We start from the raw sequence: 27,485 nt of genomic DNA, 5'->3' as shown, positions 1-27,485 counted from the left end.
TAATCGTTACATATATGCCTCGATTCAAAATTCTTAAGTTATTAGTCTTGTTTTACATATGTAGTTCATTGTTAACATACTTAATGATATATATAATTATCATTTTATCATGTTAAATATAGTGTAACAATATCTTAATATGATACATATGTATTTAGTAAGACGTTGTAATAACGATAATCGTTATATATATCGTTTCAAGTTTCTTAACTTAGTAGTCTCATTTTTATGTATATAACTCATTGTTAATATACATATGGATATTCTTACTTATCATAATCTCATGTTAACTATATGTATATCCATATATATATATTTTCATGTCATTTTTACAAGTTTTAACGTTCGTGAATCGCCGGTCAACTTGGGTGGTCAATTGTCTACATGAAACTCATTTCAAATAATCAAGTCTTAATAAGTTTTATTGCTTAACATGTTGGAAACATTTAATCATGCAAATATAGTTTTCAATTAATATATAATCATGGAAAAGTTCGGGTCACTACATATAAGGATCCGTTCATATACATTATAAACGATTCAAAATAGTTGATTACATCGCTAGGTAGTTGACCTCTATATGATACATTTTACAAACATTGCATTCATTTTTAAAAGACAAACTTTCTTTACATCGAAAGTTGACGTCAAGCGTACTATTTCATAATATCTCCAACTATAATTGACTTAATAATAATCTTGATGAACTCGACGACTCGAATGCAACGTCTTTTGAAATATGTCATGAATGGCTCCAAGTAATATCTCTAATATGAGCAAATGCACAGCGGAAGATTTCTTTCATACCTGAGAATAAACATGCTTTCAAGTGTCAACCAAAAGGTTGGTGAGTTCATTAGTTTATCATACACAATCATTTTCAATAATATAATAGACCACAAGATACTCATAAATATACGTCCCATGCATAGAGACAAAAATTATTCATATGGATTGAACACCTGGTAACCGACCTTAACAAGATGCATATAGAATATGCCCATCATTCCGGGACTCCCTTCGGACATGATAAATTCAAAGTACTAAAGCATCCGGTACTTTGGATAGGGCTTGTTGGGCCCAATAGATCTATCTTTAGGATTCACGTCAATTAGGGTGTCTGTTCCCTAATTCTTAGATTACCAGACTAAAAAGGGGCATATTCGATTCGATAATCCAACCATAGAATGTAGTTTCGATTACTTGTGTCTATTTCGTAAAACATTTATAAAACATCGCATGTATTCTCAGTCCCAAAAATATCTATTGCAAAAGCATTTAAAAAGGGAGCAAATGAAACTCACAATACTGTATTTTGTAGTAAAAATACATATGACGGCATTGAACAACTGAACAATGTAGGGTTGGCCTCGGATTCACAAATCTATATCATTTGTATATTTATTAATATACATAATTGTAATCGAACACGTAAATATGTAGCCTTATTAGTTATATCATAATGTCTATATATATATATATATATATATATATATATATATATATATATATATATATATATATATATATATATATATATATATATATATTTATATATATATATATATATATATATATATATATATATATATATATATATATATATTCTGTATTATATTTAAAAATCAATGATTTGTTGTGTGTATGTATAAAAAGAAAATGTTAAAAATGTTTGATATATATCTATATGAAATTTTAACGTAATTATGGTATGCGTAATAAGTATATTTTTATGTACAAAATATTTATTTATAAAAAAAATGCTAGTTTTGATAATACTAACTCTTTTAATAGTATTAATAACTTTAATAATAATGTTAACACTAATAATAAAAGTGATAATGGTAATATTAATAATAGTAGTTATGTTAATAATCATAATACTAATAATTATGAAATAATACCAATCTTAATATTCATGATAATAATAATAAGTTTTTATTACTTTCATAATACTAATACTAATAATAATAATAACAATTATAATAATGATACTAATAATAATAACAACAAAAATAAAATGAAAATAAAAACTATAATAAAAAGACTATATCTAGGCTATAAAAACAAATAAATATTGTTGTCTGGGCTCGAACCCGAGACCACTCGCTCAACAACACAACACCCTAACCATTCGTCTGTTTTGTTTTATCAATTTTAACCCGGATTAAAATGTATTTAACCCATCCATCCGTCAGTTCATGAGGCCCAGATTCAATTCGGCCCAATATTTAATGTATACCTCGGCCCAATTTAGACAATCCACACGGCCCAACCTTAGAAACAAGGAATCGAGCAGTTGTTAAATTTCGATGGGGTTCTCCTGGCAATGGGAACAGGAACCGAAGAAAAGAATCAATAAAAAAATTGCCATCTATCGGTTCATCCTCTTTTAAACGTATCAATTGTAATCTCTATCCTCTCATATTATTATCTCCCTTATTTTATTCTCATCATTATCGAATAGGATCCATTTACTTATAAAAAAAAAATTATATTTAAATGTCAATAAGCAATATGGGTCGGCCACTACTTGTGTCTTTTCCTATATTATCTCCACTGTGATAATCGAGTGGGGTTTAGGTGATTAAAGCTTGTTGGCCAAAAATCTTTTATTAAGAAAACATGTGGCACGTAGTAGTTAGGATCCAAGAATAATATCCCATCGTGACCCCTCCACACCACCTTTAATATCATGCAATGATTCAAAGTTTAAATTGACTAGTAAAAGAAACGAGTATATAACAGCAGCGAAAGAAGATGTCTAATAATAAGAGGTGTTCATTTTAAAGGGTTTTTGTAAGATTTAATTCGAAAAAAAATATATAGAAGCTTACGGTAGTAGAAGAATCGAATTGTATTAAAAGTTTGAATGTTGAGGTGACAAAGCGTAGGATGGTGGCGGGTTTATGGTTAGAACAAAAATAAAAGGAGTGCAACAGTGTTTGTTACATAGCAAAATTACAATGGAGAGAGAGATATAGAGAAAGAGAGAGAAGATGGTTATGGCGAAATGGTGTTGTAGTGGTGATGGAGTGTTCAAAAAAAAAAATGATTGATTTATATTCAAAGTGGTTGACAGAAAAATTATTCACTCAGTATAAAAAAATAAAAATTGAATTGCAGTTTTCAACTAATTGGTACGATTGATTCTTTGTGTCTAATAAGTTAGGAGACATAAACAAATTTTATTACAGTAAGATAACTACTTGAAACTGATTTTATCTAATTCCCTAGTTTGTAAACATACCACATTAATTTAAATAAGTAGATTATTAATAATAATTATATAAATATTAATAATAATAATTAATAATAGTATTAACAATTATGATATTAATAAAAATCAATATTTAAAGATTAATATTATTAATGATACAAATGATAAATTTTATTATTTTTTATGATAATATTAATAATAATGGTAATTATAAAAATAATAATAATATTAATCCTAATAGTTAATAATATCACACAGTATCGATTTTTGATTCACAAAATTTGAAACATGTTTACAGCTTATCATCATGTACTATGATAATATATAATAATACTATATTATAACCATCCGGGCATAGCCTGGGTGGCCAGGGTGCCCCGCAAACGTCCAGTTGACCAAGTCAAATGGCTGTTCATCTCAAATAATACTATAATACAATATTTTATCAATCATAAAAGGGTGTAATGAGAAGGAAAACAAAAACAGTACACAACTTTTTAAATCTCGTGAATCTCCTCTGGCTACATCCTACCGACAGTTTTCACGGACTGTGTATCGTGCGAAATTAGTGGCGGATAAAAGTGTTTAGAAAAATCCCATATTTTTAAATTAACTATATTTATTTATTTTGGTCATTATAGTATAAAATTCAATCATAAATTATTAAATAAAAATTACATTAATTATACTCCCAACCCCCAAGTAAAATATAAAAAGTTTTAAAATTTGACAAACAACTTCTAATTATATTATTAATAAGCCTAAAATTTATAAAACTCATTTTCGGATCACCGTTTATTTTAAAATCATATAAGTTCGACTTAAACTTCTCTAATATCAATCGGAACATCAAACGAGTATTATAATCATTTAATATTTATTTTTAACATACTTTTATGTATAAATAGATATATTTTAAATAATAATTATTATAATATTGTATTTTATTTTATCTTACATCGTAAATTCTAATCATTGAATTATTTAACATTTCAAATTAATATATATATATATATATATATATATATATATATATATATATATATTATATAATTATAATTAGATATGTACATATCTATTTACAAATAGTTGTTCGTGAATCGTTGGGAATGGTCGAAGGTCAGTTGAATATATGAAACAGTTCAAAATTTTTGAGACTCAACATCACAGACTTTACATGATTAAATGTTTTCAACATGTTAAGCAATCAAACTTATTAAGACTTGATTATTTAAAATGAGTTTCATGTAGACAGTTGACCACCCAAGTTGACCGGCGATTCACGAACGTTAAAACTTGTAAAAACGACATGACAATATATATATGGATATACATATAGTTAACATGAGATTATGATAAGTAAGTATCTCCATATGTATATTAATAATGAGTTATATACATAAAAATGAGACTACTAAGTTAAGAAACTCGAAACGATATATATAACGATTATCGTTATTACAATGTCTTACTAAATACATATGTATCATATTAAGATATTGTTACAATATATTTAACATGATAAAATAATAATTATATATATCATTAAGTATGTTAACAATGAACTACATATGTAAAACAAGACTAATAACGTAAGAATTTTGAATCGAGGCATATATGTAACGATTATCGTTGTAACGACATTTTAATGTATATATATCATATTAAGATATATTCATACATCATAATATCATGATAATGTAATAATTTAACATCTCTTTAGATATAATAAACAATGGGTTAACAACATTAAATGAGATCGTTAACTTAAAGGTTTCAAAACAACACTTACATGTAACGACTAACGATGACTTAACGACTCAGTTAAAATGTATATACATGTAGTGTATTTAGATGTATTAGTACACTTTTGAAAGACTTCAAGACACATATCAAAGCACTTCTACTTAACAAAAATGCTTACAATTGCATTCTCATTCATTTTCATCAACAATTCTACTCGTATGCAACCGTATTCCTACTCGTACAATACCCAGCTCCTAGACGTATATACTATTGGTATATACACATAATAATTCAGCTCTTAGCAGCCCTGATAGTCAACAAACATGTGGAACCAACAATTAGACAACTATCATGACTTATGAGCAAGGAAACAAAAACAAGAACTCCTTTTAACCCCACTCACCTTCACCACTCACCACCTACTCCATTTCACTTCCAATTTTCTTCCCAATTCTCTCTCAAAACACACACACTCTTCCATGAAGGTCTAAGTTACTATTTTTCCACAAAAATTATTAAATACAAGCTTTGGTTATTACCTATAATCATCATAAAAACAATTACTCAAGAACACATCAAGAACACTTTCAAGTTTACAAGTTTACTTCCAAGTTTCCTAATCCATTCCAAGCAATCATCTAAGATCAAGAAACCTTTGTTATTTACAGTAGGTTATCTTTCTAAATCAAGGTAATATTCATATTCAAGCTTTGATTCAATTTCTATAACTATAACTATCTTAATTTGAGTAATAATCTTACTTGAACTTGTTTTCGTGTCATGATTCTACTTCAAGAACTTTCAAGCCATCCAAGGATCCTTTGAAGCTAGATCTATTTTTCTCATTTCCAGTAGGTTTACCTACTAAACTTGAGGTAGTAATTGTGAAGACCCATCCTAATCCATCCAGACGAAGTCCATATCGATTATAAACGATTCACAATAGTTGATTACATCGCGAGGTACTTGACCTCTATATGATACATTTTACAAACATTGCATTCGTTTTTGAAAAGACAAACTTTCATTACATCGAAAGTTGACAGGCATGCATACCATTTCATAATATATCCAACTATAATTGACTTGATAATAATCTTGATGAACTCGACGACTCGAATGCAACGTCTTTTGAAATATGCCATGAATGACTCCAAGTAATATCTATAAAATGAGCAAATACACAGCGGAAGATTTCTTTCGTACCTGAGAATAAACATGCTTTAAAGTGTCAACCAAAAGGTTGGTGAGTTCATTAGTTTAACTTAAACAATCGTTTCCATCATTTTAATAGACCACAAGATTTCAGATTTCCATTTCTCATAAACATACGTCCCATGCATAGAGACAAAAATATCATTCATATGGATTGAACACCTGGTAACCGACATTAAGAATATGCATATATAAGAATATCCCCATCATTCCGGGATCCTCCTTCGGACATGATATAAATTTCGAAGTACTAAAACATCCGGTACTTTGGATGGGGCTTGTTGGGCCCGATAGATCTATCTTTAGGATTTGCGTCAATTAGTGTGTCTGTTCCCTAATTCTTAGATTACCAGACTTAATAAAAAGGGGCATATTCGACTTAGATAATCCAACCATAGAATGTAGTTTCACGTACTTGTGTCAATTTTGTAAAACAGTTATAAAAGTTGCGCATGTATTCTCAGCCCAAAAATATAAAGGGTAAAAAGGCAAATGAAACTCACGATACTGTATTTTGTAGTAAAAATACATATGACGTCATTGAACAATGCAGGGTTGGCCTCGGATTTACGAACCTATATCAATTGTGTATATATTAATACGTATAATGTAAGTTACAAAATTTCATTTATTAATATGTATTATTTATATATTATAGTTTTGTAGAATTTATTCTAACCTTTATTTTAAAACGTATACTTATATTATATTTTAAGTTATATTTTATATATATATCGATTTTATGTATATATATCTATAATGATTTACGTTTATATAAATAGTGACATTAATATATTTATATACATATATTTGTGGTTAGTATTGTATTTATGAAATTTTATTAGTTTGTTATGTGAATTATTAACACAATCCTAGTATATACCATAAGTATATATATAGTATACAAAAGATTTATTTGTTAAAATAATAATTTAGATAATAATGATTTACTAATAATAATAATAATTTTATTAATAATGATAATACTAATAGCAAAAAAAATGAAAATGATAACTGTTAATGATACTAATAATAATAACTCTAAAATAATATTAATACTAATACCATACTTATGTTAATAATAAGGGTTCTAATATTTATAAAATGATAAATGATAATCATAATAATACTAGTAAATATTAATGATGATACTGATAAATATGATATTAATAAATGTAAATGTACTGATGATACTATTATTTATAAACCGGTACAAATTCTAATATTGATGATAATAATATATTTTTATTTCCTTCATAATAATAATAATGATAATCATAATCATAATCCTAATGATGATAAAATACTAAACTGATAAGTTTATTACTAATAATAATATTATTAATACCTATCATAATAATAATAGTAATGTCTATAATACTTTCAAATATGATAACAAGTATGATACTAATAATAACAATAACAATAACAATCAAAACAATCACAATAATAATAATAATACTAATAATAATTAATATATAATAACAATAATAAAATTAGAAAAGAAAACTACCTCACATGAAAAGAGTTTCAAAAAAAAAAAAAAAAACTACCGTCCTCTGGACTCGATCTCGTGATCACATGCTCACACGCAAACAATCTCGACCATCCCACCAATTCTGATTCTCTGTACTAATATCGAATTTAAATTTTATATATAAACTGTTTTTCTTCTATTCCTCTTCTTCTCCACAAGTCTCATGGATTCAACAAAACATCAATAACCAAAAAAAAAAAAAAAACAAAATCGGGGTTCCCTTTAAAGCTTCAAAACATTACAGAAAAAAAAATAATTTGGGTTCTAAAATAAAAAAAAAATACTAAAGGCCTACTGCAGCGTCGGTACTTGGAACAAAAAAAAAATTGATTTCGTAATAGATAACATTATAGATAATGTTTATAACACGAAATAGTTTTCTAAACATGTATAAAAACTACTGGAATCGTCAATTTGATCAGAAACATATACACGAACGCGAATTTGTCTCAAGAACAATTGTTAACTTTTTTTAAACTAAACTTTGACTTCAAAATTCAAGATCGATATAAAGATTTGAGAGTTGAGATTTTGCAGATAGATTCAAAGAAAGATTTCTAACCTTTCTGCATTTTTAGATTTTGAAACTTTATTCGAAATTGAATTAAGAGAAAAAAAAAATTGGAGCGTGTAGAGAAGAAGAAAAAAAAAATATCGCTGTGCTCTTTAATCCCATTGGATTTCCTTTTTATTTGATTTGCAATTATACATAATCATGTTGTAATAATAGAGATCGGTTGATAAAAAATGGAGAAAATGTCAACACAGGTTCACGAGTTGGGAGCAGGAAAGAAACAAAAAAATAATAATAATAGAGATAAAGGATACAGAGGTCACGCGTATAATATAGATCCCTACTATTTTTTTAAATTAATAATAATAATGTATAATAACAATACTATTAATATCTAATAATATTAATAAAATTAATAATAATGATAAATATAATATTAATGATAATAATAATTGTAAAAATGATAATAATAATAATAATAATAATAATAATAATACCATACTAATTATGATAATATTAATATTTTATCGATAATAATAATATTAGTAATAATAATCTAATATATACATCCAATTTCATCTTTATATGATATAAAGTGATATTATGAATACAAATATTGATATTTGACGATACAAATAACATTACTATAACAACTATATTTGTATTTAAATTTAATTTATTAATATCATCTATTATTATGTAATATTTAATAATTATGTAATACGTATTGTAACATATACTGAATATTATATATTTATGCATTTTAATATAAATATATTATAATATTTATTTACATACTAATTATATTATACTTATGTATGTAATTATGAAAAATATAAATGTTTTATATATGTAAGTATTATATATATTTATTAAAATAGTACATTATTTCATCATAGATATATTATAAATTTCTACATATACATAATATAATAATTATGTATAAAATCATATATATATATAGTTATATTTATGTATATATGTATACTACCATATATATAAAATCATGTTTTAAATGTTGAGTAGATGATTAATTATGTATATTAAACAATTAACTACAAAGTATAACATTGTACATTTAATATTTTGATAACGTTGGTAAAATATGTTTGAATCATTTATATACAATATACTATATATATTCAAAATGAAAATCTTTAGTTATTAAATGTTATCTTTTATAATAACAAAATTACTTAATAGTTCATTAATACTAATATAATTAGTTTTATATATAATTATTTATATTTACATTCTTAGTTACAATTAAAGGTTCGTGAATCGTCGGAAATAGTTAAAGGTCAAATGTTATCATGAAATAGTTCAAACATAATGAGACTCGGTTTAATAGACTTTTCTTATCGAGTCGAATCATATAAGATTATGTTTAAATATGGTCGAAAATTCCCGGGTCATCACAGTACCTACCCGTTAAAAAAATTTCGTCCCGAAATTTGAGTGAGGTTGTCATAGCTAACAATAAATATGTTTTCCTGACGAATATGAGTTGATAACTTGAGTTTTATCATCATTGAGTAATATGGATAAAAATAATTCGATTATTCGAAGAGTGCGAATGAAGCTATTCACAAAAGGATGAAATGAGAAACAAAGATTTGTTTTTAACTTTTAACGTAGTCAGGTTTGAATTTAGAAAATAAGGCGCGTCTTAACTTTTAACATTGCCTTGGTTGAATTCCGGAATTTAAGGGATTTAAAGAAAATCTTGAAGATCTATAAAATCTGATTCTTCGGGATTTATGGAAATTAAGATCTCTTTAATTAAATACGGTGATCTGCCCCGATTACTACATCTGATATTTCCAGTATAAATTAAGCTCTTCCTTTCCATTATTCTCACCATTCTTATACTTTCTTTCTTAGTTCATACATCCAAAAGATTCTGAAAATGATTAATCCAGTTCTGATCCTTGTCCTCATCCTTACTATCGCAACAATCATTCTCCTTTTCCAACTTCCACCAGAGGAATCTGCTTTCTTCTACTTCGCCCTAGGGATTATAATGTTTTTAATTCTCCCGTGTCTTTATGTTGCGATAAACATTGATATACACGGTTTGTAATTTATGTGTTGTTATCGGACTTTATATTCTCCCTTATATTTCAAAGCTCTATGCTTTTGTTTTCTCTTCCCGACTTCAAGTCAAGCGAATAATGGTCCAGAATTTATAGATATAGAGTTTCGAATGATTATAATGTTCTAAGCATGAAGGAACGTGATAGCACGATTTGATTTTCAAATTTATCAACATCACGGAAGATAGAACCATCAAGAATACATTTTCTTGATTTGTTACGGAGTTAAGTAGGATGAAAGAGTTATGTAACATGGCACATGATGTCGTTATGATCTGTGAATCATCACGTTTCATTTAGAAACTCAGCATGACTTACTGTAATATAATCACGTTGATCAAGTGTCATTATATTATACTAACTCATGCATCAGTTCCCATCATTACTTCAATAACATTCATATTTTAAGCTTGAAAATTTACAGAATATAGAAACTAACAGTTTCTATATGATGTAATACTGATAGCACGAAAAGATTAATGATTTTAGATAAGAATAGTTATAAAAATATCTCCAGAAATATGGAGGATATTTATAATGAAAGGTACGATAATATCTCAGAATATCTAAGATCAGAGGATGATAGAAACTATTGTCTGCAAGGGTTTAAAGTAAGGAGCAAGTTATTCACTATAGACTTTAGCAGACATTGAATTATTTGGATTCTTTGAAGTCAAACTTATTCTTTGTGATTTATCCACGGCTTTCTTCATAGTTTCGCATAATCTGCTTTTCGGTACTATATTTTCTATTGAATGTTTCCAATATATTGATACACAGGAAGCACGAAGAGGTATAATTTCGGACGAGAATATTTATGAAAATATCCTCAGAAATATCAAAGATATTGATGATGATATTTTGGAATTTCTAAGTTCGACGGTTGATGGAGAAAGATTTTCCGCAAGATTTTAACATGACTTCGAAGCAAGATATTCTCTAAAGATTTCAACGGATCCAGAATTACCTGAATCCTTTGAATATAGGATTTGGTCCTTGTATTTGTCCTTGGTCTCCTTCATGGGTAACTCAATCTGTTTTTCAATACCCAATTTTCTATCGAGCGTTCCTAACACTCCTTTCTTTATCATCAAACTTTGGTCCGTTTAGACCATCTACCATTTTTCTGTTTCTTCTGCATTTAATGCTATGATATCTGAATCATCGGTTATTAATCCGAGGTGGTTTCAGGAGAATTGTGTTTTTAGATGATTAAACGCTGATGGTAATATGATGGAATATGAAAGGTTACCTGGTAACAATAAAAGAGCACGCGTATATATAAACGTTATAATAAGGTTGTTTCGTACGAAAAGTCGAAGTTGACTTGTTGGAGCTATGACAAAATTGGCTAATTTTGAAAAGGGATCGCAAAGTTGTTTTTGTTAATAAATGCCAAAGGATCTGCCGCGGCTACGTGTTGAACTTTTACTCAATTGCCGAGAGTTTCTCAGGTGCATAACTATATGCATAAATCTTTCCTTCCGTAGATGAAGTGCGATTGATTCATCCTATCGATTGAGGTGTTTTCAAGAATCATGAAAGGTTTGAACGCAGAATGTAATCGTGAAGATACAAATGAGGTTTAAGACGAAATCAAGTGGCAAACTTGAAGAATTGTTTAGTTTCATATGTTATATTCAATATTTTAATTCATTTTAATTGTCCAATGTTATTAGTCCACAGTCGATAGTCCACAGTTGACAGTGCAATCATTCATATATAGTTTAATATATAATATTTGAATTAATTAATACGTATCGTGACCCGTGTACATGTCTCAGACTCGATCACAACTCAAAGTATATATATTATTATAGAATCAACCTCAACCCTGTATAGAGAACTCGATCATTACTGCATATAGAGTGTCTATGGTGATTCCAAATAATATATATAGATGTGTCGATATGATATGTCAAAACCTTGTATACGTGTCCCGATATTTAAGGTGCGTAAAATAAATAACAGAAATTAAATGACGATAAATAAAGTGCGAAAAGTAAATAACAGAAATTAAATGACAATAAATAAAATTGCGAGAATATAAATTGCGATAAAATAAATTGCGATAAATAAATTGCGATAAATAAAATGTAATACGGAATTAACAGTTAGCTAGGAATAGTTAGCTAGGATTTTGTTAGCGTGGTTTCTTAATAAAATTTAATATTGTTAATTAGTCTGTTTCTAATCAATTTTTATTGTGTCCATTATTTCTTCATTATGCCACTTGTTGGATTCTGATAGGTCAAAATTCAAATATGAAATTGAATTTGAATGAAAATAGTTATTCTTTGATGAACGGATAAGTATCCCGGTGGTTGTAAATAGGATAGTGAATAACTGTTGAATCAGATTCGAAGAATATACAGTGTAACTTATTAATGTGAAATTTAAATATTCCTCGGGTATTACCTACCTGTTAAAATATTTTTATTATTAACAGTTTGTACAAAAGAATTTTTAATTACAATCTTTATGAAAACATATATACATATATATTTTCTTCAGATGTAATCATGAATTTAATGAGTTAACATGATATTAAACTCATTTATTTTTCAGTTGGAACTAGAATAAATAATCTCTAAAACATTAGAGATTACATAATCACCATGTCGAACGAAGATAACTGATGTAGAATGTCGTGTAGAATGATGATTATACTCGAGGTATAGATTGAGATGTTGAGGCATGTGATATTGAAATTTGGGTTGTTGGTGGTACTGTTGGTGCCGGTGATTTGGATGAAGCTGGTACGTTTTGCTCCATATTTTCCAAGACTACAACTTATGCGCGAAGTTCGTTAACTACTTCTATTACACCGGAATGATTGTCGGTTCAGACGAGCGGATGAATGAGGTTTAGAATCTGAGATAGTATATGATCGTGATGAGATACTTTGGAAATGAGAGAGAAAATGGTGTCTCGAACAGGTTCGCCGGTAAACGTTTTAGGTTCATTGTCAAGAGGTGAATTTGGTTAGTGGAAATGATCGCCTTCTTCGCGTTTCCATTGATTAAGTCGACTACGAACCCATCTCCAATTCATTCAGAATAGATGATGGCTAATTGATCGATTCATTCCGGTTACTCTGATTTCGGAGCTCGAGTGGAAATCCATATCGAAATAGCTGTCGGAATAACTATCGAAATAGCTATCGAAATCTGATGGACTCGAACTGGTTGAGGGATTCATCTCGTACGATCAGATGAAGGATTTTTGATAAGAAATAGATTATAGGATGTAGATTAGTACCCTGCAATACATAATTTACATATGCATATATAATACTAAAATCCTATAAGCTACGGAGGAATCTACGGAAGCTGTCAGGCAAAGGTAACAATAATAGATACGCTAAGATATGAATTTAACTATACACTGTCAATGCAATAAAGGCAGTAAGACGTGTCTTAGACTTTAAGGATGATAAGCAAATAATTTTTCGACACTAAATGATAAGCAAAACTTTTGACATGCAGACACGGTCGAAGTCCAGACTCATTAATGCATTCTAACGACTATCAGTTAGACTCACTAATGCAAGACCTGGTTCGCTAAGACCACCGCTCTGATACCAACTGTGAAGACCCGTCCTAATCCATCCAGACGAAGTCCATATTGATTATAAACGATTCACAACAGTTGATTACATCGCGAGGTACTTGACCTCTATATGATACATTTTACAAACATTGCATTCGTTTTTGAAAAGACAAACTTTCATTACATCGAAAGTTGACCGGCATGTATACCATTTCATAATATATCCAACTATAATTGACTTGATAATAATCTTGATGAACTCGACGACTCGAATGCAACGTCTTTTGAAATATGCCATGAATGACTCCAAGTAATATCTATAAAATGAGTAAATACACAGCGGAAGATTTCTTTCGTACCTGAGAATAAACATGCTTTAAAGTGTCAACCAAAAGGTTGGTGAGTTCATTAGTTTAACTTAAACAATCGTTTCCATCATTTTAATAGACCACAAGATTTCAGATTTCCATTTCTCATAAACATACGTCCCATGCATAGAGACAAAAATATCATTCATATGGATTGAACACCTGGTAACCGACATTAACAATATGCATATATAAGAATATCCCCATCATTCCGGGATCCTCCTTCGGACATGATATAAATTTCGAAGTACTAAAACATCCGGTACTTTGGATGGGGCTTGTTGGGCCCGATAGATCTATCTTTAGGATTCGCGTCAATTAGGGTGTCTGTTCCCTAATTCTTAGATTACCAGACTTAATAAAAAGGGGCATATTCGACTTCGATAATCCAACCATAGAATGTAGTTTCACGTACTTGTGTCAATTTCGTAAAACAGTTATAAAAGTTGCGCATGTATTCTCAGCCCAAAAATATAAAGGGTAAAAAGGCAAATGAAACTCACGATACTGTATTTTGTAGTAAAAATACATATGACGTCATTGAACAATGCAGGGTTAGCCTCGGATTTACGAACCTATATCAATTGTGTATATATTAATACGCATAATGTAAGTTACAAAATTTCATTTATTAATATGTATTATTTATATATTATAGTTTTGTAGAATTTATTCTAACCTTTATTTTAAAACGTATACTTATATTATATTTTAAGTTATATTTTATATATATATCGATTTTATGTATATATATCTATAATGATTTACGTTTATATAAATAGTGACATTAATATATTTATATACATATATTTGTGGTTAGTATTGTATTTATGTGTGACGACCCGAATATTTCCGACCAAATTTAAACTTAATCTTTAAATGATTTCGATACGATAAGTAAAGTCTGTAATGTTGAGTCTCGAAATTTTTGAACTGTTTATATATTCAATTGACCTTCGACTGTTCTCGACGATTCACGAACAACTATTTGTAAATAGATACATATATATTTAAATATATATATATTTATAATAATAATAATTTGAAATATTATTTGATATAATATATGATTAAATTTTAAGAAATAAACATGTAAAATAATATGCGATGTAATGAAAACTACTATTATATATATATATATATATATATATATATATATATATATATATATATATATATATATATATATATATATATATATATATATATATATATATATATATATATATATATATATATATATATATATATATATATATATATATATATATATATATATATATATATATATATATATAAACACTTTCGGTGCATGAATCAGACATCAAACAACCCACTACTTCTCACTTTTCCTTTCTTGTGTTTAGACCAATGATTAACCATCAACAAAACTTTTATGAAACATAATTATTGCTATTTTTTTTTTTTTGTGTGTTTCCTTCACATATCTAAATCTAAATATTATAAATATAGGTATCACCTTTCACTAATTACTACTTTTACTATAATATAAAATATAAAATATAATATTAAATATGAACTAAATAACTACATGTAATATATATCAATCAGTTGGTGAGATTACTGACTACCCGTGAAACATTGTTGACAAACAAAAAGTTATATGGAAAATTTAACTCCGTGATTTCAGCATCATTAATTGCGGGCCTTTTGGTGCCAGAATTATATTATAAAACGTATTATTTCTGTCATTCCACTTATCTACTATCTCATTTTTCTTCACTGCTCCTTCTTTGTGAATTCAAAACCAAATCCATTTGTAGTCACTATTGCTCGCTACCACAACTAGACCCAAAACACCATACTATCCGATCACCACTACACGTCACCGGTTATTTCTGTTTCAACCTCGAACATCACCAAGTCACCACTTTATAGTCTGGTGCGATTTCCAACCATCAGATACCACCATCTACGCCACCCTACAACCACCATGGGAGACCCCATAAAACCCACCACATTTCTTTCACCACCGAACACCCACACCACCGGAAACCACCGTCACCCAACACTCATAATCACTTCGCCATTCAACCATAAACCGCCACTTTCCATCTCTCTCTCTCTCCCTCTCTTCTATTTTCTTTCTTGAACTCACCATCACCACTAAATCGACAACCAACAACCCTCTACCGTTTCCTGTTTTAACTACCATAAATGACCACCACGAGCAACCCAAAAACTGTTACGCGTATACTGCTGCTGCAAAGTCGAAATTAATAATGATGACTACGTGAAAAATTATGGTGATCGCGAGAACAATGATAAGTGATCAAATTGGTGCATGTTCATTCTATTATTTATTATTACAACTTAAAAAAAAGGTGTTATTGAAGTTAGTATGCTGCTACCTTTCATTTATATTGGCCGACATCCATTATAAGATAGTCCCACTTGATTGATAAAGGCATAAATTAATGTTGAATGATAAATAAAGTTGGCGGCTTATATCTTCCTATTTTAAAAATACATGAATCGATTTTTGCAGTGGGGTTTGGGAAAATATTTTGGGCCGTAAAATGTTAGACTCACTAAATGAGTTTTCCATATTTGTATCGGACCATTATTGGGCTTGTATGACAACATGGGCCATGAAGTTGCAAGACTCTACCACTTCCTGTCTAAGTCGACCAAGTCAAGAACCATCACGCATTGTATTTTTTTTCCCTCTTTCTTGATGGGTAACGATAATGATGATTATGGCATAATGATCATATGATGATAATGGTGATGGTGATATACGAATTGTGTTGATTAAAAGGTTACATATGATGATGAACGGGTTCAATTATAATTATGATCACATTGATGATGATTATGATTCGTTAATGATATGTAAAATAACGATAATAATAAATATGGTTAAGGTTGTTATAGGGTTAGCGGGACATCGCGGGTTCAAACCCGGACTTGGGCATTTTTTTTAGGACATCATCTTTGAGGTAGATATTTAATTTATTTACTTATCATTATTATTATTTTGATCATTAATATCATTATTGTTATTAAAATAAATGTTAGTAATATTATTATTAGTAAAATCATTATTTTTATAGTTATTATTATTAGCAGTAATATTACCATTATCATTAATATTATTATTATTATTTTCATTGTTATTATTATTATTATTATTATTATTATTATTATTATTATTATTATTATTATTATTATTATTATTATTATTATTATTATTATAATTACTACTTTATATTAACAATATTATTATAACAAATAAATATTTTCTATATAAGTGTATATATTTCAGCTACCATAATTTTACATATAATTATATATACATAAATATTTACATATAACAAATTATTGATTTCAAATATAATATTAAACTATATAAATATTAACTATTTTAAATATGTACAAATTAAATAAATAAGATATAATATATAAATTTATTTGAGTACAATTATGTGTGTTAATATATACATAAATATAGGTTCGTGAATCCGAGGTCAACCCTACACTTGTTAAATGACGTCATATGTATTTTTACTACAAAATACAGTATGGTGAGTTTCATTTGCTCCCTTTTTAATTGCTTTTGCAATATATATTTTTGGGCTGAGAATAAATGCGCTGCTTTTATAAATGTTTACGAAATAGATACAAGTACTTAAAAATATATTCTACGTTGAGTTGTACCACTGGCATACTTCCCTGTAGCTTGGTAACTAATATTTACATGGGTATTGTAAACGCGAATCCTGTTGATAGATCTATCGGGCCTGACAACCCCAACCGGACTGGACGACCAGTATTCAACGGTTGCACAGTACTTCGTTTCGGTGACTACACTTGGTACAGTGTAGTGAGATTTCATAATAAAGGGAACATGCGACGTGATTAAATGTTAAGTATGGTTAAAAAGTGCTCAACCACTTAGAATGCTTTACATACACTTGCGAGTGTATTATGTTTATAAATAATGAAATCTTGTGGTCTATTAATATATTGAAAAGATTATTATGATAAACCTATGAACTCACCAACCTTTTGGTTGACACTTTTAAGCATGTTTATTCTCAGGTACAAATTAAGTCTTCCGCTGTGCATTTGCTCATTTTAAAGACATTACGTGGAGTCATTCCTGGCATATTTAGGAGAGTACCTCGCAATGGGACCAGATGTTGATGATTTCGTCCAGGTGGATTAGGACGGGTCGTCACAGGTGGTATCAGAGCGGTGGTCTTAGCGAACCAAGTCTTGCATTAGTGTGTCTAACTGATAGTTGTTTAGATGCATTAGTGGATCTGGACTTCGACCGTGTCAGCATGTCAAAAGTTTTGCTTATCATTTTTGTCGGAAATCATCTGTTTATCAACTTTAGGAAATTACCTGCTCATTATTCTTAGTCTAGACACATCTTACTGCATTGACTGCATGATTAGTGTATAGACAAAACTCATATCTTAGCGTATCTGCTAAATCATATCTTAGCGTATCTATTACGATAGACTTTGCCTGATATCTTCCGTAAATTTCTCCGTAATTTAGGGGAATCTGGTACTAAATATATATATATGCATATGATGCATTGAGAATACCATTCAACTATCAATTGCTGTCACTAAACTCTTCATACCAAAAATCTTTTCTGAGATCGCGTAAGATGGCCTCTACGAATCGACCAAGTTCCTCTGACTCCGAAGACAGCGTGACAGGAGCACACCAACCAATCAACTACCGTGATTACTGGAGAAAATGGGGGTGGGTTCGCGACATACTCACCCTATGGAGAAGGGAAGAAGGTACTCCATATCATGAACCGAATCTACCACCTAATCTTGGAGTACTCGACCCGCTAACCGGCGAACCTGTCCGCAACACCATTTATACCCTTTTTGCGAGAATTTTTCGTCTTGAGACTACCATTAATGGAACTAGAGGAGATATCCAACCTCCACCTCACACTAATAACCAACCAGGGTTAGTAGAAGAAGTCAACGAACTTCGTGCCCGAGTAGTAGCTTTGGAGAATATGATGCAAAACTTACCAGCTTCAGCAGCATCACCGGAACCAACAGTACCACCAGTATCAATAGTTGTACCATCAACAACACAAGCCTCAACATCTCATTCTGTACCTCGAGCATAATGTTCGTTCTATGTATCGTTCTACACCGATTATCTTTGTTCTACATATCGTTCTATATCATTTACCTGACACTTATGTAATCTCTAATGTTTTAGAGATTATGTATTCTAGTTCTAACGAAAATCATAAGAGCTTAATATCATATTAACTCATTAAATCCATGGTTACATCTGAAGAAAATATATATGCAAGTATATTTTCATAAAGATTGTAATTAAAAATTATTTCGTACAAACTGTTAATGACGAAAATATTTTAACGGGTAGGTAATATCCGAGGAATATTTAGATTTCACATTAATAAGTTACATTGTACATTCTTCGAATCTGATTCAACAATCATTTACTATCCTACTTACCACCACCGATATACGTATCCGTTCACCGCAGAATAATCATTTTAATTCAATTTCTTATTTGGATTTTGACCTATCAGAATCCAACAAGTGGCATAATGAAGAAAACACCGGACAAAGTAAAATTTATTAGAAACAAACGAACTAACTAATTGAAATATTGTTAAGAATCCATGCTAACTGTTCCTAGCTAACTGTTCCTAGCTAACTGGTTACATTTTATTTATCTCAATTTAATTATCGTAATTTACATTCTCGCAATTTTATTTATCGTCATTTAATTTCTGTTATTTACTTTACGCACTTTATTTATCTTCATTTAATTTCTGTTATTTATTTTACGCACTTTAAATATCGGGACACGTATACAAGGTTTTGACATATCATATCGACGCATCTATATATATTATTTGGAATAACCATAGACACTCTATATGCAGTAATGCGGGAGTTAGCTATACAGGGTTGAGGTTGATTCTACAATAATATATATAGTTTGAGTTGTGATCGAGTCTGAGACATATACGGGTCATGATATATTTTAATTAATTCGAATATTATATATTAAACTATATATGAATTGTTGAACTGTAACTGTGGACTATCGACTGTGGACTAATAATATTGGACAATTAAAAAGAATTAAAATATTGATTATAACATATGAAACTAAACAATTCTTCAAGTTTGCCACTTGATTTCATCTTAAACATCCTTTGTATCTTGACAATTACAATCAGCGTTTAATCATTTAAAAACACAATTCTCTTGAAACCTCTCAAATTGATAATCGATGATTCAGATATCGTAGCATTAAATGCAGAGGAAACAGTAAAATTGTAGATGGTCTAAACGGCCAAAAGTTTGATGATAAAGAATGGAGTATTAGGAACGCTCGATAGAAAATATGGTACTGAAAAACGGATTGAGCAAACCATGAAGGAGACCAAGGACAAACATGATGTCAAAGCAGAGGGGTATAAAATAGTTATTAAATTTTAGCAGAAAACACTATTAAATACGATACAATTTTACACAAGATATTTATTTATTTATAGAATGGATATACTTAAACCTTGCTACAACACTTATAGGCAGTGTACCTAATCGTACAGTAGTGTAGTTTTTAGTAAGTCCGGTTCGTTCCACAGGGAAATCTTTAAACAAAGCTCAACGCTATATTAGTTTACTTTTATAAAAATACAAATATATATATAAGTAATATTATTATTATAAAGGGGGTTTTTTACCGTTTAATGACCGGTTTGTCGATTTTAAGACTTTAGTCTCAGTTAAAACCTAATGTAAAATATAAAATAAATACAAGACTTAAATTAAAGCGTAAAGTAAATAACGATAATGAAATTGCGAATAATAAAAGTGCGATAAAATAAAATTGCGATAATTAAAAAGTACGATAATTAAAAGTGCGATTAAATAACAATAAATAAAAGTGCGATAATTAGAAGTGCAATTAAATATAAAATAAAGGAAATTAAATATGAAATAAAAGAATTATGCTTATTTAAACTTCCGTAATCATGATGTTCGACGTGTTGATTTTAGTTTTATGCCCATGGGTTAATTGTCCTTTATCCTGGATTATTTAATATGTCCGTCTGGTTTTTGTCCATAACAGTCCATCAGTCATAAATATAAAGTGCGAGTGTCCTCGTCAAATTATTATTATACCCGAAGTTAAATATTCCAACTAATTGGGGATTCGAATTGTAACAAGGTTTTAATACTTTGTTTAATGAATACACCAGGTTATCAACTGCGTGTAAACCAAGGTTTTACTACTTTGTTAACAATTACACCAATTACCCTTGAATGTAATTTCACCCCTGTTTTAATTATTCTAGTGGCTATTAATCCATTCCCGTGTCCGGTTAAATGAACGATTATTCGTACATATAAATACCCCGCCCATCGTGTCCGATCGAGTGTATATGGTAATTTATAGGGACGCCCAATTGTAAATCTTTATATTAACATTAACAAACTTTCATTTAGTTAAACAAATATAAAGCCCATTAATAGCCCATAGTCTAATTTCCACAAGTGTCGTTCTTTTGTCCAAACCCCAATTATGGTACAAAGCCCAATTACCCAATTTTAGTAATTAGCCCAACATCATGATTACTTCGTTTTAAATGAGCATAATAATAACTTAGCTACGAGACATTAATATAAAAAGGTTGAACATAACTTACAATGATTAAAAATAGCGTAGCGTTACACGGACAGAATTTCGACTTACACCCTTACAACATTCGCTAACATACCCTTATTATTAGAATTAAAATTAAAATTAAAATTAAAATATAAATTATATATATATATTTTACGTATATATGAGAGAAGAGAGAAAATAGAATATGAAAAATGATCAGAATTCGGTTTGCTTTATAGCCAGAGTTGATTTTTGGGGCTCCGCGACTCGCGGTGAAAACCTCTTCAAACTCCGCGAGTCGCGGAGAATGTATTTACAGCTCACACCCTTGGAGTCTTTCTCTGCCGACGGTTTATAATATATATATAATATATATATAATTAATATAATTAATTATATATTATATTATATTTATATACATAGTTAACTTGTAATTTTTAGTCCGTTGCGTCGAGCGTTAAGAGTTGACTCTGGTCCCGGTTCCGGATTTTCGAACGTCCTTGCGTACAATTTTATATTTTGTATTTTGCGTTTTGAATCTTGTACTCTTGTAATTTCGAGACGTTTCTTATCAATAATTGGAACCTCTTTGATTGTCTTTTTTACTTTTGAGCTTTTTGGTCGTTTGCGTCTTCAATTCGTCGAATCTGTCTTTTGTCTTCACCTTTTATTATTTAAACGAATATCACTTGTAAATAGAACAATTGCAACTAAAAGCTTGTCTTTCTTGAGGAATAATGCTATGAAATATATGTTCGTTTTTAGCATTATCAAAACACAAGGACCATACCCTATATTCAAAGAATCCAGGTTATTCTGGATCCGATGAAACCTTCAACGAATACCTTGCTCCTTACTCATGTTAAAATCTTACGGAAAATCTTTTCCATCAATCTTCGAAATTAGAAATTCCAAAAATATCGTCAAAAATATCTTCGATATTTCTGAAGATATTGTCATAAATATTCTTGTCCGAAATTATATACCTCTTCATGCTTTCTGTATTTCATTATGTTGGATACTTCTGTAAAATCTAAGTATAAATTATGAATGAATTCTGGAGAAGTGTTAAGAATTTGAGCATGAGTTAGTATAATATAATGACATTTGGCCAACGTGATTATATTACAGTAAGTCATGCTGAGTTTCTAATGAAATGTGATGATGGTTCACAGTAGATTATACCATCATCATGTGTCATGTTACCTAACTCTTTCATTCTACATAACCTCCGAACATATCAAGAAGAATATATTCTTGACAGTTCTATCTTCAGTAATTTTGATAAATTTGAAAATCAAATCGTGCTATCACGTTCCTTCCTGCTTAGAACATTATAATCATTCAAAATTCTATATCTACGAATTCTGGACCATTATTCGCTTGACTAGAAGCCGGGAAGAGAAAACAAAAGCATAGAGCTCCAAAATATAAGAGGAAATATAAAGCCCAATAACAACATGGAGGTTACAAACCGTGAATATTAATACGAATAGCAATATAAAGACACGGTATAATTAAGAATAGTATCACCCAAGGTAATAGTAGAAGTAAATAGATTTTTCTGGTGGAAGAGGGGAATGACAGAATTAATAATTAGAAAAATATCAAGGATTAGAATGGGATTAAGCATTTTCGCAATCTTTTGGATGTATGAACTAAGAAAGAAAGTATAGGAATGGTGAGAATAATGGAACGAAAGAGTTTAATTTATAATGGAAATATCAGCTGTAGCAATCGAGACAGATGATCGCATTTAATTATAGAGATCCTAAATTCCATAAATTCCGAAGAATCAGATCTTATAAATTTCCAAGATTTTCTTTAAATCCCTTGATTTCCGGAAATCAATCGTATTTACGTCAAAAGATATGGCGAAATTTTATTTTTCTCATTTTACTCTTTTACGATAGCTTCACTCGTACTCTTCGATTAATCGAATTGTTTTAATCCATATTACTCAATGATGATAAAACTCTAAATTCCAACTCCTATGAGTCACGAAAACATTTTTAATGTTAGCCATGACAACCTCGATCAAATTTCGGGACGAAATTTCTTTAACGGGTAGGTACTGTGACGACCCGAATATTTCCGACCAAATTTAAACTTAATCTTTAAATGATTTCGATACGATAAGCAAAGTCTGTAATGTTGAGTCTCGAAATTTTTGAACTGTTTATATATTCTATTGACCTTCGACTGTTCTCGACGATTCACGAACAACTATTTGTAAATAGATACATATATATTTAAATATATATATATTTATAATAATAATAATTTGAAATATTATTTGATATAATATATGATTAAATTTTAAGAAATAAACATGTAAAATAATATGCGATGTAATGAAAACTACTATTATATATATATATATATATATATATATATATATATATATATATATATATATATATATATATATATATATATGTAAACACTTTCGGTGCATGAATCAGACATCAAACAACCCACTACTTCTCACTTTTCCTTTCTTGTGTTTAGACCAATGATTAACCATCAACAAAACTTTTATGAAACATAATTATTGCTATTTTTTTTTTTTTGTGTGTTTCCTTCACATATCTAAATCTAAATATTATAAATATAGGTATCACCTTTCACTAATTACTACTTTTACTATAATATAAAATATAAAATATAATATTAAATATGAACTAAATAACTACATGTAATATATATCAATCAGTTGGTGAGATTACTGACTACCCGTGAAACATTGTTGACAAACAAAAAGTTATATGGAAAATTTAACTCCGTGATTTCAGCATCATTAATTGCGGGCCTTTTGGTGCCAGAATTATATTATAAAACGTATTATTTCTGTCATTCCACTTATCTACTCTCTCCTTTTTTTCACTGCTCCTTCTTTGTGAATTCAAAACCAAATCCATTTGTAGTCACTATTGCTCGCTACCACAACTAGACCCAAAACACCATACTATCCGATCACCACTACACGTCACCGGTTATTTCTGTTTCAACCTCGAACATCACCAAGTCACCACTTTATAGTCTGGTGCGATTTCCAACCATCGGATACCACCATCTACGCCACCCTACAACCACCATGGGAGACCCCATAAAACCCACCACATTTCTTTCACCACCGAACACCCAAACCACCGGAAACCAAAGTCACCCAACACTCATAATCACTTCGCCATTCAACCATAAACCGCCACTTTCCATCTCTCTCTCTCTCCCTCTCTTCTATTTTCTTTCTTGAACTCACCATCACCACTAAATCGACAACCAACAACCCTCTACCGTTTCCTGTTTTAACTACCATAAACGACCACCACGAGCAACCCAAAAACTGTTACGCGTATACTGCTGCTGCAAAGTCGAAATTAATAATGATGACTACGTGAAAAATTATGGTGATCGCGAGAACAATGATAAGTGATCAAATTGGTGCATGTTCATTCTATTATTTATTATTACAACTTAAAAAAAAAGGTGTTATTGAAGTTAGTATGCTGCTACCTTTCATTTATATTGGCCGACGTCCATTATAAGATAGTCCCACTTGATTGATAAAGGCATAAATTAATGTTGAATGATAAATAAAGTTGGCGGCTTATATCTTCCTATTTTAAAAATACATGAATCGATTTTTGCAGTGGGGTTTGGGAAAATATTTTGGGCCGTAAAATGTTAGACTCACTAAATGAGTTTTCCATATTTGTATCGGACCATTATTGGGCTTGTATGACAACATGGGCCATGAAGTTGCAAGACTCTACCACTTCCTGTCTAAGTCGACCAAGTCAAGAACCATCACGCATTGTATTTTTTTTCCCTCTTTCTTGATGGGTAACGATAATGATGATTATGGCATAATGATCATATGATGATAATGGTGATGGTGATATACGAATTGTGTTGATTAAAAGGTTACATATGATGATGAACGGGTTCAATTATAATTATGATCACATTGATGATGATTATGATTCGTTAATGATATGTAAAATAACGATAATAATAAATATGGTTAAGGTTGTTATAGGGTTAGCGGGACATCGCGGGTTCAAACCCGGACTTGGGCATTTTTTTTAGGACATCATCTTTGAGGTAGATATTTAATTTATTTACTTATCATTATTATTATTTTGATCATTAATATCATTATTGTTATTAAAATAAATGTTAGTAATATTATTATTAGTAAAATCATTATTTTTATAGTTATTATTATTAGCAGTAATATTACCATTATCATTAATATTATTTTTATTATTTTCATTGTTATTATTATTATTATTATTATTATTATTATTATAATTATTATTATTATTATTATTATTATTATTATTATTATTATTATTATTATTATAATTACTACTTTATATTAACAATATTATTATAACAAATAAATAATTTCTATATAAGTGTATATATTTCAGCTACCATAATTTTACATATAATTATATATACATAAATATTTACATATAACAAATTATTGATTTCAAATATAATATTAAACTATATAAATATTAACTATTTTAAATATGTACAAATTAAATAAATAAGATATAATATATAAATTTATTTGAGTACAATTATGCGTGTTAATATATACATAAATATAGGTTCGTGAATCCGAGGTCAACCCTACACTTGTTAAATGACGTCATATGTATTTTTACTACAAAATACAGTATGGTGAGTTTCATTTGCTCCCTTTTTAATTGCTTTTGCAATATATATTTTTGGGCTGAGAATACATGCGCTGCTTTTATAAATGTTTACGAAATAGATACAAGTACTTAAAAATATATTCTACGTTGAGTTGTACCACTGGCATACTTCCCTGTAGCTTGGTAACTAATATTTACATGGGTATTGTAAACGCGAATCCTGTTGATAGATCTATCGGGCCTGACAACCCCCACCGGACTGGATGACCAGTATTCAACGGTTGCACAGTACTTCGTTTTGGTGACTACACTTGGTACGGTGTAGTGAGATTTAATAATAAAGGGAATATGCGACGTGATTAAATGTTAAGTATGGTTACCAAGTGCTCAACCACTTAGAATGCTTTACATACACTTGCGAGTGTATTATGTTTATAAATAATGAAATCTTGTGGTCTATTAATATATTGAAAAGATTATTATGATAAACCTATGAACTCACCAACCTTTTGGTTGACACTTTTAAGCATGTTTATTCTCATGTACAAATTAAGTCTTCCGCTGTGCATTTGCTCATTTTAAAGACATTACGTGGAGTCATTCCAGGCATATTTAGGAGAGTACCTCGCAATGGGACCAGATGTTGATGATTTCGTCCAGGTGGATTAGGACGGGTCGTCACATTATGAAATTTTATTATTTTGTTATGTGAATTATTAATACAATTCTAGTATATACCATAAGTATATATATAGTGTACAAAAGATTTATTTGTTAAAATAATAATTTAGATAATAATGATTTACTAATAATAATAATAATTTTATTAATAATGATAATACTAATAGCAAAAAAAATGAAAATGATAACTGTTAATGATACTAATAATAATAACTCTA

Source organism: Rutidosis leptorrhynchoides, chromosome 11, assembly GCF_046630445.1.
Source record: "Rutidosis leptorrhynchoides isolate AG116_Rl617_1_P2 chromosome 11, CSIRO_AGI_Rlap_v1, whole genome shotgun sequence".
In the NCBI taxonomy this organism is placed as follows: domain Eukaryota; kingdom Viridiplantae; phylum Streptophyta; class Magnoliopsida; order Asterales; family Asteraceae; genus Rutidosis; species Rutidosis leptorrhynchoides.
Note: the sequence above shows the minus strand (reverse complement) of the source record.